Here is a 24,790-nt window from a genome sequence, read left to right as displayed (position 1 = left end):
AACATCATGGTGGCGGCAGGCGGCTACCACTCCGTCGTTGATAGCCTGCTGGAGGCCGTCTTCCTCTCGGCTTTCTATGGCTTCATGCGGTGCGGAGAATTCACTACAAATTCTCTGCATGCGACCCCACGTAATCTCTCTCTCTGATCTTTCCTTTTTCCCCACTTATTTCACCTTTTGTCTGAAATATTCTAAAACCGATACTTCTGGTTGCCCGGCTCGTGATGCTCGTCTAGGTTGCCCTAGACGCTGGTTGCCAGTTTGGTCCAGGTTGCCCTGGATGCGGTTACCCGCCATCACTTGGTCTAGGTTGCCCTAGGCGGCTGGTTGCCCAACTCTCTGTCCAGGTTGCCTTGGGCCCGGTTGCCCGGCTTGTGGCCTTCGTCTAGGTTGCCCTAGGCGCTGGTTGCCAGTTCGGTCCAGGTGGCCCTGGATGCCGGTTGCCCGGCCGTCACATCAGTCTAGGTTGCCCTAGACGCTGGTTGCCCAGCTCATGGTTCAGGTTGCGCCGTACGCCGGTTGCCCGGCTCGTGGCCTTCGTCTAGGTTGCCCTAGGCGCTGGTTGCCAGTTCGGTCCAGGTGGCCCTGGATGCGGTCGCCCGGCCGTCCACGTTGGTCTAGGTTGCCCTAGGCGCTGGTTGCCAGCTAATGGTCCAGGTGCCTTGGGCGCCGGTAGCCCGGCCGTCTGCGTGGTCTAGGTTGCCCTGGCGGCTGGTTGCCAGCTCGCATAAGCACTAAAGTCCAGGTTGCTCTGGATGCGGTTGGCCTGGCTCGTCACGATGTACTAGCTCGCTAGTCACTGGGCCAGATCGTGAAGTGCTTATGGTCCAGGTTGCCCTGGGCGCCGGTTGCCCGGCACGCCGCGTGGTCTAGGTTGCCCTAGGCGCTGGTTGCCAACTTCGTCAAGCTTCTAAATCCACACTAGCGAAAAGCATGCTGCGGGCCCCACTACAACCCTAGGTTATGGTTAACACCTAGCTACCTAAAAATTCTGTCGGCGTCCTGGCACGTCATCACCCCGGCCCGGTCATGCCGTTTAATTCATCTTGTATGTATACTAATGTCTCTGCTCCTCTCAGAACCAGATTACTGAGTCACCGCCCCGGCGGTCATCACTCATCCTTTGGGGGTGAGGCCCCGCCCTGCCTTCATCCATCGGCGGGAGGCGAGATCCGCTCATCGCTGGGCCGGATCCGAGGCGGGCCCTCACGCCAAAGACCGTTACCTATTCAGGACTCTATCATGCTTGTATCCAAGCTGTTCCGTTACTCATTAAATTGTTAACTGATTCTATTCTGTCTACTGAGTCTTTCTGGTAGAAATGGTAGCTTCAGCGAAAGTTCTATTAGGAAGACTCGTAGTGTAGCCTTACTCCTCCCATGCTTACTCGGAGCCAATCGTAACTGCCTACTTTCGGGAAAGCCCCGCAATCTGATCATTCACTCATTTAATCAGCGCTAGCCTATAGGAATTCAGCGGGCTCTTTAAATATGTACCACCTAACACTGCTTCTACTTCTCAGTACGCTGACCTTGACGTCCCCTCCACCTCCCCTCCAGCCACCTCTGCCAGCAGTCCACGTCAATCGGGCATGGTCTGCCTGCCACACCATCTTCTTTCAGCCACCGCCACCAGTTGGTCCCCGTCTCGTCGTGGGGGGTAGGCTCCCCGCCCCTGCCTTCATCCATCGGCAGGAGACGAGATCCGCTCATCGCTGGACGGATCCGAGACGGGGCCTACGCCAAAGACCGTTACCTATTCAGGACTCTATCATGCTTGTATCCAAGCTGTTCCGTTACTCATTAAATTGTTAACTGATTCTATTCTGTCTACTGAGTCTTTCTGGTAGAACTATTCCAGAACTGAGTGAAGCATTAAATACATGTGTGACTGCTGGTAGAACAGCGGGTGAGATAAACTGTAGAAGAGTGGACGGGACAGGATCTAATGGGCATGTTGTTGGACGACATCGCTGAAGCAATTGAAGAGACTGCTTCCTCATCAAGAGGAGAGAGAAAGAGTCAAAATGATGCGGTCATACTAACACAAGGCAAAGCCCTCCTTATAGGAGCATCAAACTGAGCACTTATTTTGCAACTTTTTCAGTGAAAAATGTTGCAAAGTCATTGCTGACAGTGAAGTAGTTGATGGTGGTGGTGGAGGATTGAGAAAGAGATTTGAAAGTAGAAAAAGTTTTCTACTGTCAGTGGCTCTCAATCTTGCTTTGATAGAATGCCTTTTTTTGCAAGTGTAACAGTGGATGAAAAGGATGACAGCAAAGACTGGTAGTTACTAAGATCATTTCCATCTCTGGATTTACGCTATTTCCTCTCAGCAGCTCTAAGTTCCTTTCGTACTGAGACATTTGATAGATTAGTTGATTGGTTGTCACTGGGATGCAGAGTTAGAGTTCAGTGACAGCCGCAGGAAAGAAGCTTCCTCTGAACCTGCTGGTTTGGGTGCGGAGAGACCTGTAACGCCTCCCGGAGGGTAGAGAACAGTCTGTGAGAACAGTCTTTGATGATGCTGCGTGCCTTACGCAAGCATCACTTTCCCTGGATGACCTCAATGGAGGGGAGTGAGGAACCGGTGATGCGCTGGGCAGATTTCACCACCCTCTGCAGTACTTTTCGGTCATGGGCAGAGCAGTTGCCATACCAAACTGTGACACAGTTGGTGAGGATGCTCTCCATGGTGCAGCGGTAGAAGTTCACCAGGATCTGGGGAGACAGGTGGCCCTTCTTTAGTCTCCTAATAGAAAAGAAGCTGGTGATTCTTCTTGATCAGGGGTTGAGGGTCCAAGAGAGGTCCTAAGAGATGTGGACACCCAGGAACTTGAAGCTGGTGACACGCTCCACCTCAGTCCCGTTGTTGAAAATGGGTGTGTGTGTGCCCACTTTAGTCCCCAATCAGCTCTTTGGTCTTTTTGGTGTTTAGAGCGAGGTTGTTGTCAGTGCACCACGATGTAAGGTGCTGGACCTCCTCCCTGTAGGCCGTTTCATCGTTGTTGCTGATGAGACCAATCACCGTAGTGTCAACTGAGGTCTGTTGGTTAGAAAGTCCTGAATCCAGTTACAGAGGGAGGTATTTATGCCCAATTCACTGAGTTTGGTGATCAGTTTGGAGGGGATGATGGTGTTGAATACTGAACTAAAGTCAATGAACAGCATTCTCACATAGGCATTGCTATTGTCAAGGTGGGACAGGCAGAGTGAAGTGCCGTAGAGATGGTACCCTCTGTGCTCCTGTTCTGACGGTAGGTGCATTAGAAGGGGTCCATTGAGGGTGGTAAGCAGGTCTTGAGATGGGCCAGGACCAGCCTCTCGAAGCACTTCATGATGATGGGGGTGAGTGAAACTGGACGGAAGAAGCCTTTACGTGCATTAGTCGTGCTCAGTGCCGCACACACATCGGTGGTGGAGAGTGTGTAGAAGCCTTTACGTGCATTAGTCGTGCTCAGTGCCGCACACACATCGGTGGTGGAGAGTGTGTAGAAGCCTTTACGTGCATTAGTCGTGCTCAGTGCCGCACACACATCGGTGGTGGAGAGTGTGTAGAAGCCTTTACGTGCATTAGTCGTGCTCAGTGCCGCACACACATCGGTGGTGGAGAGTGTGTAGAAGCCTTTACGTGCATTAGTCGTGCTCAGTGCCGCACACACATCGGTGGTGGAGAGTGTGTAGAAGCCTTTACGTGCATTAGTCGTGCTCAGTGCCGCACACACATCGGTGGTGGAGAGTGTGTAGAAGCCTTTACGTGCATTAGTCGTGCTCAGTGCCGCACACACATCGGTGGTGGAGAGTGTGTAGAAGCCTTTACGTGCATTAGTCGTGCTCAGTGCCGCACACACATCGGTGGTGGAGAGTGTGTAGAAGCCTTTACGTGCATTAGTCGTGCTCAGTGCCGCACACACATCGGTGGTGGAAGTGTGTAGAAGCCTTTACGTGCATTAGTCGTGCTCAGTGCCGCACACACATCGGTGGTGGAGAGTGTGTAGAAGCCTTTACGTGCATTAGTCGTGCTCAGTGCCGCACACACATCGGTGGTGGAGAGTGTGTAGAAGCCTTTACGTGCATTAGTCGTGCTCAGTGCCGCACACACATCGGTGGTGGAGAGTGTGTAGAAGCCTTTACGTGCATTAGTCGTGCTCAGTGCCGCACACACATCGGTGGTGGAGAGTGTGTAGAAGCCTTTACGTGCATTAGTCGTGCTCAGTGCCGCACACACATGCGATTGGTGGAGAGTGTGTAGAAGCCTTTCGTGCATTGAGTGGGTGCTCCAGTGCAGCACACACATGCGGTGGTGGAAGTGTGTAGAAGCCTTTACGTGCATTAGTCGTGCTCAGTGCCGCACATCGGTGGTGGAGAGGGAGTGCCGCACACACATCGGGTGGTGGAGAGTGTGTAGAAGCCTTTACGCATTAGTCGCGGCTCAGTGCCGCATTACACATCGGTGGTGGAGAGTGTGTAGAAGCCTTTACGTGCATTAGTCGTGCTCAGTGCCGCACACACATCGGTGGTGGAGAGTGTGGGGGGCTGGTGATCTGCAGAGACCACTGCCTTGATGGCCACCTCCTTGTTGTCCCTATCAAAGCAAAGTGGTTCAGCTCATCAGGCAAGGAGGTGTCGGTGACAGGGTGGTGGAGTTAGTAGTTTTGTAATCTGTGATGGCCTGGATGCCTTGCCACATGCATCGGGGGTCAGAGTTGTTCTTGAAATGATCCTCAATCCTTAGCTTGTGGTTGTGCTTGGCCTTCTTGATGCCCCTTTTCAGTTTAGCCCTGGGTGAGCTATATAGGCTTTGAGCATCACCTGATCTGAATGTGCTGTCTCGTGCCTTCAGCAGGAGTCTGACCTCACTGTTCATCCATGGCTTCTGATTAGGGAAAGTCGTAATCCGTTTGAGGGTGGTGACACTGTTGATGTTGGAGTTGATACAATCCAGAACGGAGGAGGCATATGAATCCATGTTCGTGTGGGAGTCATGGCCTGAGTTGCGAACACTCTCCAGTCAGTGTTTTCAAAACGCTGCTGAAGTGCTTTGACTGTCCTTACTGTTGGTTTCACATGTTTGATGAGTGCTGAATACTTGGGGAGTAGAAACAATGAGAGGTGATCTGAGTGTCCTAGATTGGGGGAGAAGAGCGGCTTTGTAGGCATCAGCTATGCTTGTGTAGACATGGTCTAAAATATCATCTCCTCTTGTGGGGCATGATACATTTTGATGAAATTTGGGCAGTACAGTTTTTAAATTGGAGTGGTTGAAGTCACCCGCGACAATGTACTGTAGGCTGCCTCGGGATGCAGAGTTTGTTGTTTACTGGTAGCAGAATGCAGTTCTTTCATGACAAACTTGGCATTAGCATCTTGTGGTATATAGGCTGCTGTTATTTCAGTAGATGTAAACTCTCTGGGCAGATATCAAGGTCTACACTTAACTTTGAGATACTCAAAGTTACCCGGTTAGCTGAGCAGTGACTCTCGGTGATGGTGTGTCGGTGCACCACGTTTTGTTAACATAAATGCATAAACCCCCACCTCTGGTCTTACCGGAGTCAGTTGTTCGGTCGGCACGGAGAATGCAGTGTCAACAGCGTTGTTGGGTATTTCGCTATTAAGCCAAGTTTCTGTGAAAATCATGATGTTGCAGTCCATAATCATTCTGTGTGTGGTGATCCGCAGACGCTACTATACTGTATATATGGAATATATAGTAGAGTACCATGTGCTAAACATTATTTCTCCAGGAGTGTCTCTGCAGCATGAAACTGTATATATCACAAAATGGTAAAAAGTTTTTTGAAACAATAACGTAAGAACCTCTCACTCCTCCTAGACCTGTTAAACATGTCACAACACATTCTGCTTGTCACCAGAGACAGACCCATGGCTTCTACAAAGAACTCGTTGAGTCTGGTTGAACTGGTTGAGTCTGTCAATACAATGGGTTGAAGTGTTGAAGAGCAACTGTAAGCTCTAGAGTGACAGGTGAATAAAACGAGGCTGTAACGTGCTTTTCTGACTCCTTTTCCTCTTGACAACTGCTATAATTCCTGCAGCCCATCACAGTCATGACATGAGTCTTGTTATAAAACCAGATTAGGCAGGATTATCACCTGACCTTTCATCTGGTAAATAAATAAAATACCCTGAAGGGACATATGCTTGTGCAGTTCGGATTGCATCAGTAATCAGATTGCTCTGGTGCTCTTTAAACTAGTAAGGCATTGGACTGGATTCACCATGCCATTCTACCGATTTACCATAGCATTTCTAACAAATCAAATATTTGAATAAAACAGATTAGAATAGATTGGATTACATCCAATTAGAAATCAAACATTTGAATTTTAGGTGTAAATGGTTGTTGTTATAATTGTTATAATTGTTAGTAGTAGAAGTAGTATTAAAAGGAAGTGACAGCAGTAATAGTGTTAGTTATGTAAGGGATAATATATAGAGTGCCCGTCATTATCGGAAAATAAGTCCCGACAGGGCACCGACATGCCAACGGAGGGGTCTTGCTTCGTCCTGAAGGGACTTATTTTCCGATAACCAATGTACTGTTTCATCGTGGCTTTTGCTGAGAGACAAATAGTTCACAACACTAGCTGATCTTGAATCAAACATTCTTTAGAACACAGCTGATCAACCGTTTGCTTTCACTTTTGAATGAAGTTCCATTGCAAGAAGTGACCGGACTACTTGCGGAGTGATATGAAAGACGTGAATAAGAAGCACAAAACCCATTTTCCTTGACAGTGGTCTGTTATTAGGAGTGTCACGATTTCGATTTTATATCGAATTCGATCGAAATTACATTTCAATCTCGAACTTCGAACTCAAAAGTAGAATCGACAATGCAGCCACACCCCCAATGTCAGGTCCAGCATGTAGGCCTATGCCAAGACGCACAAACACACACGCTGAACACCACTCTAATTTTAGGCTGCAGCCAGTTATAATATAGGCATCTACCTACCAAAGCCCCTCTTGCTACTCTGAAAATCACCGGTGTGGAAGTATTTTGTTGTTTCTTTTACGTCAATGAACACTAACTTCCTACTCAACTTAGCAAGTGAAAAGATGATGTAGTTACAGTCCAAAATCACTTTAAGGCTTATAATGCAGATTGATAAGTACATATTCCATGAACACTAACCCTGGGTCTCTCCAGAGTGTGCTGAAACAATCAAATTATCATTCTGTGTTGTTTAATTTCACTATGTTCACTAATGCTTGTTACAACCTCACGGTTGGAACGGTTTCAAAATAAAAAGCGGTTTCAAAATAAAAGCCCCGAAACAGAAAAGGCCAAAAAAAGTAAATAACATATAGGGAATGCATTAATAGTAATATTAAAAAAAGATCAAAAATCGAATCGAATCGTGACTTTAAAATCGAAAATTAAATCAATGGTCAACCACTGAACATTGGGAAGGCCCTTTTAAGTGAATGGAGCATTCTGCTGCATTATGAAGAGCCATGTAATAAACACTCTTGTGTTATTTTCAACAAGTTATTTTTAAGAGTGTACACAGTATAATAAAAGCAATGTGTTAGAAACAACAAAAACTGTGTTGTCCGTAACTAGACATAGAGATGTGTTAAAAACAACTAAAGTGTTGCGTTACTTTCAACACATTCATTTTAAGAGTATAGTAGTGCAAGTATTAGGATGTAGTAGAAGGAAAGCAGACAGAGGCAATGAGGGGAGATGGCTACTGACTGAGACATGCTGTCAGTTTGGCACGGTCACTTCTTGCGTGTCACTTCCTGCACTCATCAGCTTCTGCCTCAAAGGGAACAGTGAGCATCTCACCCCCTGCTCATCACCATACTGTCCGGACTGACCTCTGAACCCTTCTGGTTGCTGGGGCGACACAAGGTCGGTCAGCGCAGAGGGGAGAGAGTGCTCATTACTGGAGCATTTCTCTCCCTATTATATGGACAAAAATATAAATGTAGACAATATATTGGACTGACAACTTACCGGTAGTGGCCATGTCATGAAGATATATGAAAGAGAGGCTGTCATGGACCTACCAAAACCTTGGTATTTATTCAACCTACAGCTCTTCCAAACCAGAATTCAGTGATAGTTGGAACAGTGAAAAATGTTTTAAACCAGAATTCAGTGATACTTGCTACAGTGCTAACTGTTGATAAAGCACAGTAGTGGCCTCTGTTGTAATGCATGTTTTGGACTACATTGAGAGCTTTGGATTAGGCCATGACCAATAACAATGGCTCTCATTTAAGCAGTCATTGGTGCGCTATTGGACTGTCTTGTGCTGTGCCTTTGGGTGTTTGGCTGTTCTCTCTCAAATCCAGAGAGAAGCACCCAGGTAGGCTTTAGACAAATCCATTGCATCCCCCCCTCCTCAAAACACACACAAACCTATTCCAACACATCCTTTCCTGGAAATCCTAGAATTTCAGGTCATTATTTTTCCAGATTCTTGGAACACAATGACTGTTGCTACAGTAACTTTATTAGCTTCTCCTATCTATTTTCATAGACAAACCAGCATGGGCTAATATTGATTACACAGTTGTCTAATGAGGGCTTCAGTCAGGCAAACTGGCGATTCATTCAGGCACTCCATCAATATAATACCGACTTGCACTTACATCGACGTACCATGCATCAATATCTATGCAATAATTATTGCCATCTTAACCCTTCCACTGGGTTAAATTGGCCACAGGTGATGCACATCACAGCTTTTAAAATCTGTCTTCTGAATATTGCAAAGATTTAGACTTATTAATGAAAGATCACTTGCTTTTTCCCCCTTTCACTGTTCTCTAAGAAGCCTCCTCATGTGAATTCAGCTGAGCGGATTGAATTATCAGTGATCAATATCACCGCAGATCAATATCAGCACCTCGCTGCAGACTGCAGAGACACATAGGCCGACAGCGACACGAGGTCAGACGTGGGTTAAGTAAGATCACACTGGCCTGAATGCTTCACTGTGCTAAAGCCATATCCCAGACCTTTATGTACCTGGGTCAATTCTAACTGGAAGACTCAGGCAATCACTGGGTTTGTGGCAACCTGTTTAGTGGCACGGCCGGTGTGCTTTGTACACAAATTTTGACGGTGCGCTGAGCAGATGGTCACAGCAAAGGGTCGGACAAAGGCAAGAGCACTGCCACCACCTGGGCCACTCTGCTGAAATAGATTCCGCCTACTCACGATCGATCACAGAAACCGTTTTCTATGAACCAAATCCAGCACTATGGAAATTGCTATTGAATTGTGCTCCGGTATTTTTGATGACGCAAAATGAAAAAAAGAAAGAAAGAAAAGAAAAAAAAAGAAAAGTCAAACACAGACTAGATTCAGATTTGCTCAGTTAAGTGTGCAGGCATTTGCTTCATTTCCTAGAGATTCCCCTGGCTCCGAAAAGCTTTTCTCCACATGTGGGCTCTCAGACATCTTCAGCGTCTTTTCTCAGATAAGAACTCGCCGTTGGACGAGCAGCTCGGAGAGACTCCCGAGGGGCTTCATTACTGTAAGTGCGACACAACACAGTTTCGGCCTTTTTGTTCGCCTTTCGCTGATAAACAGAAGCCCCAGGCCCAGGTCAATTTCTCACCTTGTGGTAATTACAGCAAAAATCTGGCAAGAAAGAGATGCATAGGAGTGGATGGGGACCTTGGGTCCTTTTATGCGGATGATGACAACAAGGATAAAAAGGGCTGAGAGATCTCTGGCGTCACATGCTGAATAACTTCCCCCACAGCCGTACACGAACACTGCCCCTCCGCTTTTAGGCCAATTGGAAGTTAATTGAGTCATTATTTCCCCATTATGTGGTGATTTGCCCATCAGATGAAGTGGTTTCAGGCAAGGAAGGATGCTATTATGCTCTGGTCCTGGCTTCTGCCATTCATCACCATGGTTAGAAAGCAGAAGAGTTCACTCTGTGAAGATCTGTATGTGTGTGTTTATGTATGAGGGCGGGGGCACATATAAAGTTTTAATTTTACTCAGACATGATGATATGCTATTATTTCATGTACCAAAGGGAAGCAGGTGTTTTCTAACCAAAGGACATTACTCTACCCACCGACTATACTACTACTAACTTAAGGGTTCAGTGCAGCCTTCTAGTTTGGTTTGACCACCTTGGTTTGATGTGGTACTTTCCAGCACATGGCTCTGATCCTTGACTGTGTACAGCAGGATTTGGCACTGTTTGTTCAAATGTCCTTGCCAAGGAAAAAAATAATAAAGTAGGGCTTCTACTTTTATTGAGGTTGAACCGTTATGTTTTCTTATATCTGCAGTGAGAGACAGCTTGCAAATACAGTGAAGTCGTGTCAGAGCGATCAATACAGACTTTGTCTGACACTGACTGAAGTTGCTCCAGCTGTGAGGGGTCAACAACTTTAACCTCATATACAACGCCATTAACCAGTTTGAACTAAGATTGTGCACAGGGCTAAATGGGTGTGAAACGCAACCCGATCCAAACAATTGTTGGCAAGTCATGCTAATGGTTTTCTATAGAATCTGCAGTGTCAGTGGTTTAAAATAGCATGTTTTTTGTTTTTTTTGTTTTAGCCTTTTATCACAGTGCAATTATTTTGCACCACTGCACATTTGATGTCATCCTATGGTTGCTGACTGACATCAAATGAGTTGACAGTCATATTCAAATTTGCAGTGGTGTCTTAATTTTGAATATGACCTTCAACTCATTTGAATGACATAAGAAAAATGTGCAGTAGTCTCTTCATTTTTCCCAGAGCTATTATATATAAATATATATATATATATATATATATAGGACCAGACATCAGTCTATACATATTGATGGCACACATGGCAAGCATAGCTTATGGTTCAAATAAAGATTTTCCCTGACCCATTTTCGACAAACCAATAATATGAGTGGAAATACTCTGAATCCAATGTGCTGAAACGAGCACCAGACCAGAATCCCAAAACCATGAACTGAACTTAACCTTGAGTTTTGGAAACCGCTTCACCTCCACCATACATTCAGTACTGGATTCTTACCGCTTACCTTTTGAATGGATGTAAATATGCACCTCTTTTAGAGAATCACACAGACCACAAACCAAAGCCACTTTTAAAGCCAAAACCACAAACACTGGCAGAGAGATTTGAAATTCTTCCAATGACAGCACACCTCTCCTCCTCCCACCCCTCCTTTAGAAAAAAAAAAAAAAACCTGGAACATCTCCATGCTTTTGTACAGTATGGCGAGTTAAGGATTTGACTGCCGCGGCGTAAAGCATAAATGCACTGTAAATGACTCGAGGATCAGTCATGCTTAGTTTTGTCCCTCCATGCGCGCTGCGGATGCGCTTGAGCTGGAGGGTACTCTGTGAGGCTGAAAGAGCCTGTGCCAAACTGGGCCACAGCAGACCACTACAGCCAGTGATGGGGCTGCTCTAGCTTTCGCTCAGCTGGGGCTGCTGATCCTGGGAGTGCCAATAATAGGCTTTCGTTTGATCCTCAGGAAAAGCATGTAATACTCCTTTCTTTATCAAATCGGTTCAGACAAAATGACACAATGGGCCGCTCCACTGCATGATGGGGTGCTGCTCGGCCAACGGTAGCCGTTAAAAGGAGATTGATTTTCCTTTAATTGAGACAAGACAGGGAGTCTTTCCTGTCACTCCCAATATAAGGCAATTACAAAGGCCACAAAAATACATAAACAAATCCAACAGAAAGAAAATGTCAGCTAAGCAGAATGGAAGATTTACAAAAGGATGACAAAAATGCTGAAATAAATCTGGTAGGTTATATTTCTATCTAAGTTTTATTTTGTTTTACCCTTCTGATGTAGTGTTGTCGCAATGGTAATCCTACTCAGGGGTTCGTTTCTAGAAAGCGTTGTAGGCGAACTTCCGTTGTGACGTGTAACAACAGAGATTGTGATGGTGGTTAGCATTTTCTTACATTCATTACAGTGCATGAAAATGCACTGTACTGTTCTTCCTAGGCAACAACTTCTTATTATTATTCCGCTTACCACTTTTTCCATACGCTATTTCTCTTGAACAGTTTAACTTAGAAACTTCATTCAAACTTTGTAACGTAGGTATTCAAACGGACGAAGCTGCTATGTCTTTTCAACTTTGAAACTTTTATACTTTTTAAACTATTAAAGAAAAACCGCCGTTAAGCAATTAGAATCCTATGGCAGGTGTTCAGGCCACCTGGATCAACTGCCAGTCTCAGGCTTTAAGCATACAAACTGGCCCTATTAAGACTACACATCCTGTTCAACTGCTTCCTCTGCCAAAAACTGTTTCAAAATAAAAGTCCTCACTACAACATTTCACTGTTAAACAATTTAACCCTTTAAACTACTGAACTTTTTAACTGTTCAGCCATTGTAACTGTTACTTGTCATCAACTATGACTCCTACCCACTGTAGCTAGTTAGCATAGTTAGCATGTTAACATAGTTAACATTGTTAGCATTTTTAGCAAAACTGCTAAAAATGATTAGCTAAGTTAACTAAGTAACATGGTTAGCATAGTTAGCATGTTAACATTGTTAGCATGTTAGTTAGCATAGTTATCATAACTACTAAAAATGATTAGCTAGGTTAGCTAAATCACATGGTTAACATAGTTAGCATGTTAGTTAGCATAGTTAGCATAACTACTAAAATGATTAGCTAGGTTAGCTAAGTCACATGGTTAGTATAGTTAGCATGTTAGCATGCTAGTTAGCAAAGTTAGCATTACTACTAAAAATGATAATCTAGGTTAGCTAAGTCACATGGTTAACATAGTTAGCATGTTAGCATTGCTAGCATAGTTAGCATGTTTAGCAAAACTGCTAGAAAATTTTAGCTAAGTTAGCTAAGTAGCATGGTTAACATAGTTAGCATTGCTAGCACTACTATAAAACATTAGCTAAGTAGCATGGTTAGCATAGTTAAAAATCTTAGCATAACTGCTAGCAAACATTAGAGCCATTCCAACTTTCAGTTATCGTCAAATATCTACTTATACACAGCCATTAAACTATTTCAATATCAATATTCATTATACTGCTAGAAAACGTTAGCTAAGTAGCATGGTTAGCATGTTAGCATTGCTAGCACTGCTATAAAACATTAGCTAAGTAGCATGGTTAGCATAGTTAAAAATCTTAGCATAACTGCTAGCAAACTATAGAGCCATTCCAACTTTCGTCAAATTATCGTCAAATATCTACCTATACACATTCATTAAACTTCCAGTCTGTCAACAACTTTTAAACTATTTACCTTCAACGGTCTACTTTTAAACTATCTATTAAACTAGCTGTCTATCAACAACTTTTAAACTATCTACTGGCTATCAACAACTTTTAAACTATCTACATTCAGCTTTTAAACAGTCTACTTTTAAACTATCAACTTTTATTAAGCTATGCAGCCACCATGTCTATCCTAGCATCACCGTAGTAACCATCTCTGTATTATCTATTTTAACTATGATACATGATATTTTACATCACAACTTTAGCATTTTCATGCACTGGTAATTCCTTGGAATTGCATTTCTAGTTATAAGTTAGTTGTTCGTTTTCAATAACTACTATGTATGATATAGCTCTATAGATACAAGTAAATGTATAGGACTCCACTTATAGCATGACATCATTAAAAATGGAACTTGCTATTTTTTGACTGAACAACAGCGCTTTCTAGAACAGCTGCGAGTAGGTCGTTGTTTTAGCGAAATTTGCGTCCTACCACAGTGGTTCAGGGACGAGTAAGGTAGCTTTTCTAAAAAGGAACTCCAGTACAGAAGGTAGTGCAGGCTCTGCTATGAAGGCGAGCATGGCATTTGGGGATGTACCTTAAGACTGCCTAACAGTGGATATGTATCACATTCTAATTAAGATAATTTTACTTCTATGGGTTCAAAAATCGAAACAATGGCAACGGATATCATAAACACAACAGTGACTAACCAGATGGGTAGCTCTCCATGACTGGCAGCTACTGAGGCCACTACTGTCTGTTACTCTATGTGTGTGCATGTGTGTGTGTGTGCGTGTGCGTGTGTGTAGGTCCAGGCAGGGTCATGCTGTGGAGTCGCAGCAGAAGTAGAGGCCGAGTGTGTGTGTGTGTGTGTGTGGAAGTGTGTGACACGTGGTGGCTGAGCCCTTATGGGAAGTGACACTGTACCCGCAGCACGGTGGCCATCATTAATGTGGCACAGGACTGCCCCAGTGGGGCCGCCATGCAGCCACGCCTGAGCCAGCGATGCAACCTGACACGTATGCAAGCCCTACTTATCACACAGCCAGCCTGCCAGCCTGCCTCAGTCCCATTAGGAAGGACTCACGAGTACACCATGAGTACAAACTCAGGAAGAGAGCACAGCCCCTTACACAGACACACACAAATGTATGCATGCACACACACACACACACACGTCACACACACACACACACACACGTATGCAACACACACACAAACACACACACACACACACATACACACATACACACAAACAGCATTATCTACCACAAAAAATTATATTATAAATTTATGCACAGAGGAAGACAAACAATCCAAACGTACACAGACACACATGCATAAATAAGCCAAGCTCATACACACACACACGTCATGGCTACTTGTGTTTCATCACACAAACTATAGAGACACTGTCTGTGAGCGTCTCCCTACAGCAATTCAGGCCTGGGCCTCGACTCCTCCAACAAGTTTTCTGTGACATGAGCGCAAGCGGTTGATGAACAGTGTGTTCCCTGCGTCCTCTGAGCGAGGTTGGATAAGGGAGTGACCGAGTTCAATTCTTAATAGCAACCTAATTACAACTTAATCAGCTGCATCTTTGAAGATCACATTCATATCGCAGCTTAAAAATAGAACAGACCTTCAAATGCGACATGCAGGCGGCAATCTCACTGTAATGAAATTCAATCACAACCACCACCAGCACCCCCAATCGCAAGCTCCTATTATCCCGGCCCTAACCCTATACGATCAATTCTCAGATTTCTCAGGGTAAACAGAAGATTTATTTTAGATGTGAGTAGCCTACATATTCACACCAGATCTCTTTCTTGAATTTTCCCTTGGGGATCAATAAAGTATCTATCTATCTAGATCTGCAAATGTAATACCACATGCATCACCATGTGAATGAGAGGTAATGCCAAAAAAAGAACCCCTGCAGCCATTTTCAGATTGGCTTTATTCATAGCTAAGTACTGTTATTTTAAGGAGAATAACATCTAGCTCAGGCCTCTCCAGGGAACGCAAGAAGCACTCTCACTCCTTGGCACAGGCCTTGGGTCTCTAAAAGTGGCTATTTTCAAAGCTAAGGATATAAGACCAAGGGTTTCATACCCACGGACAAAAAAAATACTCTCTAATGAACTAATAAACTTTTTCTGCCATAACATAGCGGATTGCCAAAGAAATTGTTTTCTTTATAATACACTGCAGAGGGCCCCTCCAGTCCCCGAAGACAGCAGCATATTAATATTTGATTGCAAAATAATTTGTTACTGGGCCTCTTTCATGGAGTGCTTCTGTGCAGAAGCCAAGTCATGAAATTAAACTATAACTCACACCAAAGGTCACATACCATCAGCATCTTGTAGATGGAGAATACCTCTAGGCAAATTATGAGAAAAACAAAGCTTTTGGTCTGAATCTACCCCATCCACCAAAAAACTCCAACTGTGACCTTTGCAAGTGCAGAGAAAGAGAGAACGAGAAAGAGAGAGAGAGAGAGATCTACAGCAGTATAAATAGATAATGAATTGAGTTGTACAAGGAATCAATTTACGCCATGTGTACAAAGAAATACTATAGGTATCTTCAAAGCATATCAGAGTATGCTTTATGCAAGGGTATTTATGCAAGATATGAGCAGATTTATATGGAGAGAATATAAACACTAATGGACAGGATTCATTATGTAATAATCTGTTTACGTTCAACTGCACAGGGTTGGATGTCACTACTGACGCCCCTGAAAGAAGAGACTGTATAGACCCTTTCAACAATAAAAACAAAAACAATGCTTGAACATTCTATTTGGTTCCCAATCTACTTCCTCTGCATTAAGATAACATGGAATGTTAAAACGGAAGCCTTGTAGGGCCAACTATGATGCTGATAAACTCTCTTGAAAGGGTCTATAGTAGACTGACAAAGAGATGCCTTCTTAATTTTGCTTTATCTATCAAATTAGCAATGGGAGTATATCTATACTGTCAATGAAACTCCATCATACAGGAATCAAAGTCTGGAAAAGACACTGAAGACCACTTCAGGACATTTAATAAATACCAATTAATTACAGAATTTTCATGACGGTTCTGTCATTTGCAAGCCTTCAGAGTTTTTTTTTGGTTGGGTTAACTACAATGCTGCCAACTTGCATGCAAAGAGCAATTATTTTGGTCCTTGCTTCTCTTGGCTGTGGGATTCGGCGAATCGCCCCTTGCCTTATGTATCTAGGATGTTTGACATATTTGAATGCATGAATAACATTTTCATAAAAATTTCACAGAGGTGCATCTATAATTCACACGGCCTACTCTCTTAGCAGTGATTAGAGCCAGTGAATACACAAATCAGTGCCAGTGCCTTTCTCCAACTCGGTCTGCTATCCAGCAGCACCATCAGAAACAAGAGTGTGTCATTATTTCATCTACTGTGATACCTTACTGCCGGAAAAAATACAAATATCACAGTTTAACAGGAGCTTTGCTAATATTCCCTAGAAAAAACACAGCTCTTTGAAGACGTCTGAGGAGCAACAAGAACCTCTCAAGGCTTTTCTGCTTTCCTGATGGCAGTTCTCTGAATGTTTGAGTTTGTGGTTTTTGTGCTGATTTTTAAGATCTGGCATTCCATCCGTCGATTGAGTCCATGCACCCGGGGAGATTAAAGCGTGTGATAAATATTTAATATTCAACTATACAGCCGCGCTGAGCCAAAGAGGAGTGTTACGAGGCAGAGCTGCGAACTGGGTTCAAATTAGGAGGGATTAGGGCGCAGGTCTCTGGGTTCTCTAGTGAAAACCAAACCCTCCTTAAGCAGCTAACATGCAAATTCAGAATGAGCACCATCAAATGACATGTCGGCTGAGGGTGCCTAAGGCTACAGCAAATAATCCTATGCACTGTATGGACAGGGAAATCCTGGGAGTAATGGTATACCAAGGTTGGTATAGAGGATATATCATGAGGTTTCCTCAAAAATCAAAAACATTACTTGTTAAAGTTATTCACAACTAAAGGTGGACATTCATCTGACATGTTCTGGTTTCTTGTGTCCAGCAAAGAGAGGAAGACGATGGGGGATGGGGGCATATATTCCATTCCATAGAGTATATAAATAAATATACACATATCTATACAATGGTACAGTATATACTGTATGGTTACACAGAGAGTGCACAGAGTTTGGACAATAAGAGGAGGTATGGAAACCATCAAGTGCCCACGATTTCTCCAATTAAAACCAGACAAAATGCACATTACTTCATGTATGCATCTATGACCTCCTATGTTAATTCAGAACACCATGCCATGTTGTCCTACACTGTTTAGGAAATAATTTCCAAAAAAAAGATACAAACTCAGTAGCCACATTTACATGGACAGTTTTTTTGTCATTATGATTAAACTGAAAATTTGTGCCGTCTGTTTACATGGGTTACATTCTATTCTGATCAGGTGCTCTCAAGCGCTTTAGAATGTTTGATCGGAATAGCTGTTGTTGCCTACTCTTCCTTGTGAAGATACAGCAGTCAATCCGAATGAAAGTATACATGGGTGTTCGGAATAGGAGCGGACTACACCACCTCTTTCATTCCGATTAAAATTCTGATCGGATCAGGAATTTAATTCCGATTGAGGTGTTTATATGAAAAACTTTATTCTGATTGAGCTGTTATTCGATTTCTAATCGGAATAGAAGTGCCCATGTAAACTTGGCTACTGAAGGGTGTCAATGAATGAATGTGATTGTGACATTTAGCTGATAAGGTATAAACATTTGTTATTTCAGTCTCATAAAGAGAACTTTATGGTGGTCTCATCCATATTATCATAATCCTTCATACTGTATTTTAGTGGATCCCATGCCTTATCAGCCAGGGCTGAAACAAACATAACATGTTTGCTTACATCTGTATGTATTCATTTGAAGAGGTGAACATTTCTTTATACATATATTATAAACTGAACTAAAACTCATATTTTCCATTAAAATGTCTTGTTTATCTGGTTCATCCCTATATCCCTACACCCAGGTCCCTTCATATTCATGTCAGTGGGAGAGCATAACACAGGCAACACTGGTGCCAGCCATGCACGCCAACTGTGGGAAACAGATTGGCTGGCTGGTTGTCATTGTCAGATCTGTCACCTTTTGACTGAATGGAAGAAATGACAAGGCCCTGGCCAGAGGGTTAGTCGGAGAGCTAGAGAGAGTCAGAAGGCTAGACAGAGAAGAGAAGAGAAGAGAAGACAGAGAAAACAAAATGAGGCCTTTTTTTGGGTGGCGTCTAGTTTGTGGAGGGTGTTCAGTGCTCTGGGCGGCAAACGGAGCTACACGTACCTGTCTACTCTGACCAGCGGTGATTTGGGTTAATTGGTGCTGGGTCCCAGTGCTCACAGCCTGAGGAGTACAAGGGATCCTGCAATTTAAAAGAAGGTGAATAACTACATGTGACATGATCTTACCATAAGTCCAGCTCCATTAGCAGGGGATCACTGGACACAGCACACAGCAGGTCCTAACTACCCTAACTGGACAGTTACAGGTCAGACTTTATCAGTGGCAATGTCACCAAGTACACAACGTTAATGGAATGGATGCACTCCTAAGGACCACTGACAACAGTAAGACAGTGAGGAATGCTAATGGCTAACAATTTTATTTTGAAAGCCAGAGCAGCTTCAACAGAGTCTATGAATACCTGTGAGCGGCAGGCATTCTGGAGAGTATCAACCATGTTACAGACACAAGAGGACCCTACAGCGCTGCACTGGCAATGAGGATTACAGTAAGATAGCCTTGGTCAATGCCATGCAGAGTTGACCAATGAGAGAGGAGTCTCTCTAGAAATCTCAGTGACTGGCACCACTGTCACGCAACAGTACTCCTGCAAAGTAGATGAATGCTAGAGAATGTTCAATATGCCAGGATGAGAAGAATCAAAATATAACAAAACAAAACCTGTTTGAAAAGACCAACCTTGGACAATTCCATTACAACATGGATACAAAAGGGAGCTTCTGCAGACTAGGTGCACTACCTTGTACACAGGGCCGGCGGAAGGCAATCCTGTGCCCTGGGCGAAATAGGAATATGTCGCCCTCATTTTTATAGACTGCGTGCCACTTTCGACTGTGTGCTACCTTCCCAAAAGCCCCTGGCTGCAGCGTGCAGATCGGGGCTGGTTTCAATGTGGGGGAGCTCAACTTGCTACTTTCCAGCGTTACTGGACCGCAAGGAAAAATAAAAACAATGTTGCGGGACTATTGTGATTGCGAGGCCTCACAGAAAAAATGGTAGCCTACAATTAAGCAATTAGGCGTTTCACGTAACATAAACATATTATTATTACAGGCTATTATACAGAAATCGGACTACCTACAGTATTTAACATGATGCCGTCTGTTAAGTGTGCATTTAAACGTGACATTAGGAACGCACTTCGAGTGTCGCTGTCTCATCACCCCGCGATAGGACTATCTTGTTGTGGGGAAATGAGCTCATTGCTCCCCTGAATCGGTGACATGGTGAGATTCAAATTTTACCTGTATACATTGTCGTCCCTCTGCTACGTTCCACTAGCCTAGAAATCTAGACGCACCCTAGCGGCGGCAAATTAATTTGCTCAGCCTGTACGTCTAGTATCAAACCATAGGGATTTCTATTGGCTGACGCCGTGGACTTCATCCAATCACTGCGCTCTATTTTGTTAGAGAGTCTTAAGGCGGGCTTAACAGGATAACGACAGTCCTGTGACGGTGAACAACAAGGAAGGTGGCTATGGCTAACGAAGAGCGGTTGTTTGAATCGGCGTTGGCGTCAACTTTGGAGGAGTTGGACTTGTGCTTTTCTTTGAAAGTTGAGCAACACAATGCACTTAAGTAATTCCTTTCGAAGAAGGATGTATTTGCCGTTTTGCCGACCGGATACGGATATGGTCGTAACGCTGGCCTATTGCATGCCTAGGCAGTTTGAAAGACAATTCTCTGCCCGCCCCTTGGATTAAGCGAGGTAAATGGTTCGATTCCAGACTATACATTTCAATAATATAGGATGGCCCGCCAGGCTAACGTTCCACTGCTAGCAACCTGACGATTCAGGCTGAAGATCAGTAGACCTACCCATACGCGGGTGAAAAGTTTTTCAACCTGTGCACTTTTCTTCCGCAGCACTATGCTTTGCACGTCTCATTCATGACTGTTATTTAACCGATATCACTGAAAATTAATTACTTACTGCTCCCGCATTTAAACCGTCTATGTCATTATTTGACAATCAATGTGTTTTCAATGTTGTAGCCTATAGCTCGCCACGCTGTGGCGCCCCTGGTAGTTTGGTGCCCAGGGCAATTGCCCAGAATGCCCAGCTTGTACAAGGATGTTATTTGTGCAGTGCACTCACAATATCTTAAAGGGATGGTACCCCCACCCCAGACCCTATTTGTACTACTGTAGAAGTTTGGTACCATTCAGGGCATTATTAGTGGGGTAATTTAGCCATTCAGCTGATAGTGCTAACTCGACCAATGTTCGACCAAGGGAAAAAAGCTTCGCTGGGGTTGGATCGAGGTCATGGTGCAAAGGACCCTTAGGTGAAATTACTCCGAACCATCCCATTAATTCACTCAAACAGTCTGCAAAGTTTGTATTGTGGACCTTTCGACTTTTTTATTCCAATTTGGTCTTAGGCTTTGTTCTAGTGATGAACATTTTTTCTCTCTCTCTGAGAGTGAGACCTTAGAGAGTAATTCGTTCACTTTCACTGGCTGCTAATGGAAATGCCCCAGGGCCATTGCAGGGGTGAATCTTGGGTAATTTCAGGAGCTGGATTAAGACGTGATGAACATGAAAGTTGAGCTCTAGCTACACCATGTTATGTCAAAGTGTCTGTCTGCTGAGAGCATCTGCATGACTGAGTGTCATATGAGACATACACCCTGCATGGACCACCACCACACTACATACCACGCCCAGCAGAGCTTCAGATGAGGGATGGAGGGAAGTCAAAGAGAGAGAGAGAGAGAGAGAGAGAGAGAAAAAGAAAAGAAAAGAAAGAGAGCAATCATAGAAAAAGAAAGAGACATATAGAGGCTACATTCCCTGCAGAGCTTCAGGACAGAGATGGGCGAAGAGAGAGGGAGAGAGAAAGAGAGAGAGAGAGAGAGAGAAAGAGAGAGAAAGAGGGTGAGAGAGAGAGAGAGAGAGAGAGAGAGAGAGAAAGAGTGAGAGAGAGAGAGAGAGAGAAAGAGTGAGAGAGAGAGAGAGAGAGAGAGAGAAAGTGAAAAGAGAGAGTCTGCCTATAATATCACCAAATACATATAGCATTGTAACATTTCCAACAATCTACGTTTTGAAGTAAAGCCTCTACACTCAGGATGACCAAAACTCACTGAGACGTGTGATTCATACATTACTGTATGATACAACATGATTCCATCTCAATTGTGACATCCAATGGTCAGGTTTCCATGACTTGCCTATGCTGTCTTTGACCATGAAAAAGAAGTATGTGCAATATAGTCTCAAAAAAATACTATGCCCACCCAATAGCAATGACACATCTGCCTGTCGTATACAACCATAACACTGAAACAGGCATGCCTGAAAGAGCTGTTAGCTGTATAGAATATACCGGTAAGTGACTCCTCACCTCTGCAAAATAGTAAGAAGATGCTTTCTTGGAAGTCTGCTTTTCAGGTCTACAGTATGCATTCTGTCAGTACTGACATTTGACCTTAAAGAGAGTCAGTACTGTCATTCTGTCCTTAAAAAGCTAATGCCTGACATAATGACACGGACAGCTGAAAACAGCATGGCGAACACAGATAGACTGGGGTTGGAACACACAAATCTTGTCATGCACATTGAGACAACCTCTAAAGCACATCGGTGAACAGTACAAAACACACATAAAACAACATCAAATACTATGGATGTTGATGCAATCAATCTACAACTAGCAATCATTTGTCAGTTTATGGGAAAGCAATGACTACTGCAAAAACAGCAGTCAGAGATGAAACTAAACGTTACACGAGAGACAGGCTTCATGGACTCAGCAGCATTTCCCACAGTATCTGAATACACACAAACCACAGATGTGCAATTATCACCTCCTGGTATCTCTAGTGTTACAGTTGACGAGGCAGTGTTCAGTCCAACATCAATTCTTTATGACCTGATGAATCTTTCAGCGATAGCTCAACGGGGAAGGTTTGTGTGTGTGATATTTATGGGGAAATAACACATGATGTTTTGATGAAAGATGGAGGAGACAGCTACCAGACATCCTTGCTATCAGACAGTATAGCACACCTATAGCAGCCACCACCATTGCATTAGATCCAACATTGCTCATGGCAATTATTCATAATAAAATATCTGACATGATTATGAGGATATGATTTGTATATCATCCAACCAACAGTGGGGCACCAGGCCAGACAGTCATCCATTAAGAACAGACCAAGTGGAGAACACACAACATATAGCATTTCCATTAACTCAAATCCTGAATTAATAGGCCTAAAATAACTTCTCTGTGGTTTATCAGTCTTCACCAAGGGAATTTTAATATCACAGACTGTAGCTCATACAAATCCCCATTAAACCACACTGACAAGATGACTACAGGGAAATTTCAGTATATGTTATTTCTGTGATCCTGTCGAGCTCAATTTATATAAAAGCTCTAACCAAGCCTCTTCCAGTTAGGCACCTTATCCAAAGCATGCTTACATGCAATATACCAAGTTGCCTGCAAAGCAACATTCTCAAATCAATTTTCTCAAATTCAAGCATTTCAAACATTGTTAGAATAGATAACGTGATCGTGATGTATGAATAATCATGATCCCAACACCACTACATACATATGCCAATTTTATTTAGCAGTGAAACAACACATTATGTGGTCAACAGAGGATACAATCAATAAAAGTTTTGAGCAGATGAGCAAACAAATAAACAATGAAGCTAAAATGTCCAAATTATTTCATCAGACTAACTTACATTTCTAAGGTCACAATCTTGCAGATTAGGAACACAATGGGCATAACATTAATTTACTTCAAGTGAAAGGGAAATGAGCAAATACTATATCCTTTCATCATCTGGTTAGGAAAAGACAATTGATAAATTTCACATAAAGGTATGACTACTGTAATTCTCTGGGTAGTCTCTGGGAAGTTACGTTTTGGGTTGTCATGCCAAGTAAAGATCCGACGACTTGAGTTTAATCTAATCAACATCACATCTCTTCAACAAAACAAGATGGCAAAGACTTGTTTGTTGTGAAGCGCTCATTACACATAGGTGGGTGGCTAATGGCATCAGGTCGATGCCCTTGACATGCGTGCAAAGCTCTGAAATCTCTCAACGGAGGAAAAGTACAGTGTTTTCTGCCGAGAAATGTCCAAAGCGCAACCAGAAAGACCGGCAGTCCCGCAAAGAACGCATTTTCCATTCAATGCGCAAAATTCCGCTCTGTAAGTTTCAGAATATGGCATTCGTTCAGAAGAAAAAGAAAAAGAAGAACGGACAAACATAACAAAATGAGTTAACAAGTCGGGAACCATTCATGGAGCTCCAATGTTTTCGTTAAACAAAATACCACAAATGCCGAAAAACCAAAGAGAAACCAAAAGAGAAAAAAAACAGTGGATAGCAGTTGCGATTTTTGAAAAGGTATCTCGTGGCGTGGTTGTCTCATACCGCTATGGTTTTAAGTTGTCTTAAAAATACTGGCTCTGGCTGGAAACGCAGTCCTCTATCAACCGCATTGCTATGCGCTTGTCTGCAGGCGCGCGAGCGTTGTGAATCCTGGCGGTAGGCTATGTGTTTGTGTGTGTCGGTTATGGGTGTTTCAGCTGTGTATTTGCATTTGACATTAATTCTAGGATAAAATATGCACACCAAAATCTTCATGAAGCGACATCTTATCAAGCATTTGTCATTGTGAAAATGTATTAAAAATCGGTGTTAGAAGTGAGGCACGTAAATGCAGAAAAAGGGAAAAGAAAAGAGGGAGGCATAAACAAAAAGAAGAAGAAAAATACAAAGAAGAAAAGATTAAGAGGTTGGAAAGTTACTCACCAGGGAAAATCTGAGAGAGATTAAAAATGTTGAAAGAGCAACAAGAGAGCGACAGAAGGAGAACGCAAGAGACGGCGGAAACGGCAGCGCATGAACAGGCATATCCCTGCCCTGTACTCAAGTACTATTGGGCTGGAGCAAACCATTACATCCAAAAGGGGGAGGACTGGACCTGGAATCAACGGTTTGATTAAAAGATGTATGATTAGTGTAAAGACCTTAAACCTTACCCTTTTAAATTCAAATTCAAACTTGTCATTGTAGAGCTGTACAATGTATCCTAAAGTGGAATCTCACTTCGTTTCCAAGCACTAATGTCAAAATATTTCTATGTCATTCACTTCAACAGTTCCACCTTTGTGGTAAAGGGTTTAAAATCACCTTTAGGCCTACTAATTTAATTTACAATCACTAGTAACATTTGTCTTTGTA

General features: G+C 43.3%; 1 protein-coding gene across 4 annotated transcripts in view; it reads right to left on the bottom strand.

Moving 5' to 3' along the window:
- Positions 1 to 24,455, bottom strand: part of raly (RALY heterogeneous nuclear ribonucleoprotein) — a 97,888-nt gene extending 73,433 nt beyond the window's left edge. For 3 of the 4 annotated variants that reach the window (XM_048255800.1, XM_048255802.1, XM_048255803.1), the window contains exons 1-2: positions 24,359 to 24,455; positions 18,606 to 18,684 (exon numbers count right to left, since the gene is read on the bottom strand). The gene's annotated coding sequence lies outside the window, so the exon portion shown is untranslated. The remainder of the gene's footprint in view (positions 1 to 18,605; positions 18,685 to 24,358) is intronic. The other variant, XM_048255801.1, reaches the window with a different exon arrangement.
- Between the last annotated feature and the right edge of the window lie 335 nt (positions 24,456 to 24,790).

Source organism: Alosa alosa, chromosome 10 (genome assembly GCF_017589495.1).
Source record: "Alosa alosa isolate M-15738 ecotype Scorff River chromosome 10, AALO_Geno_1.1, whole genome shotgun sequence".
NCBI lineage: Eukaryota > Metazoa > Chordata > Actinopteri > Clupeiformes > Clupeidae > Alosa > Alosa alosa.
The sequence above is the reverse complement of the archived record's forward strand: the minus strand, read 5'-3'. Positions and strand labels throughout refer to the sequence as shown.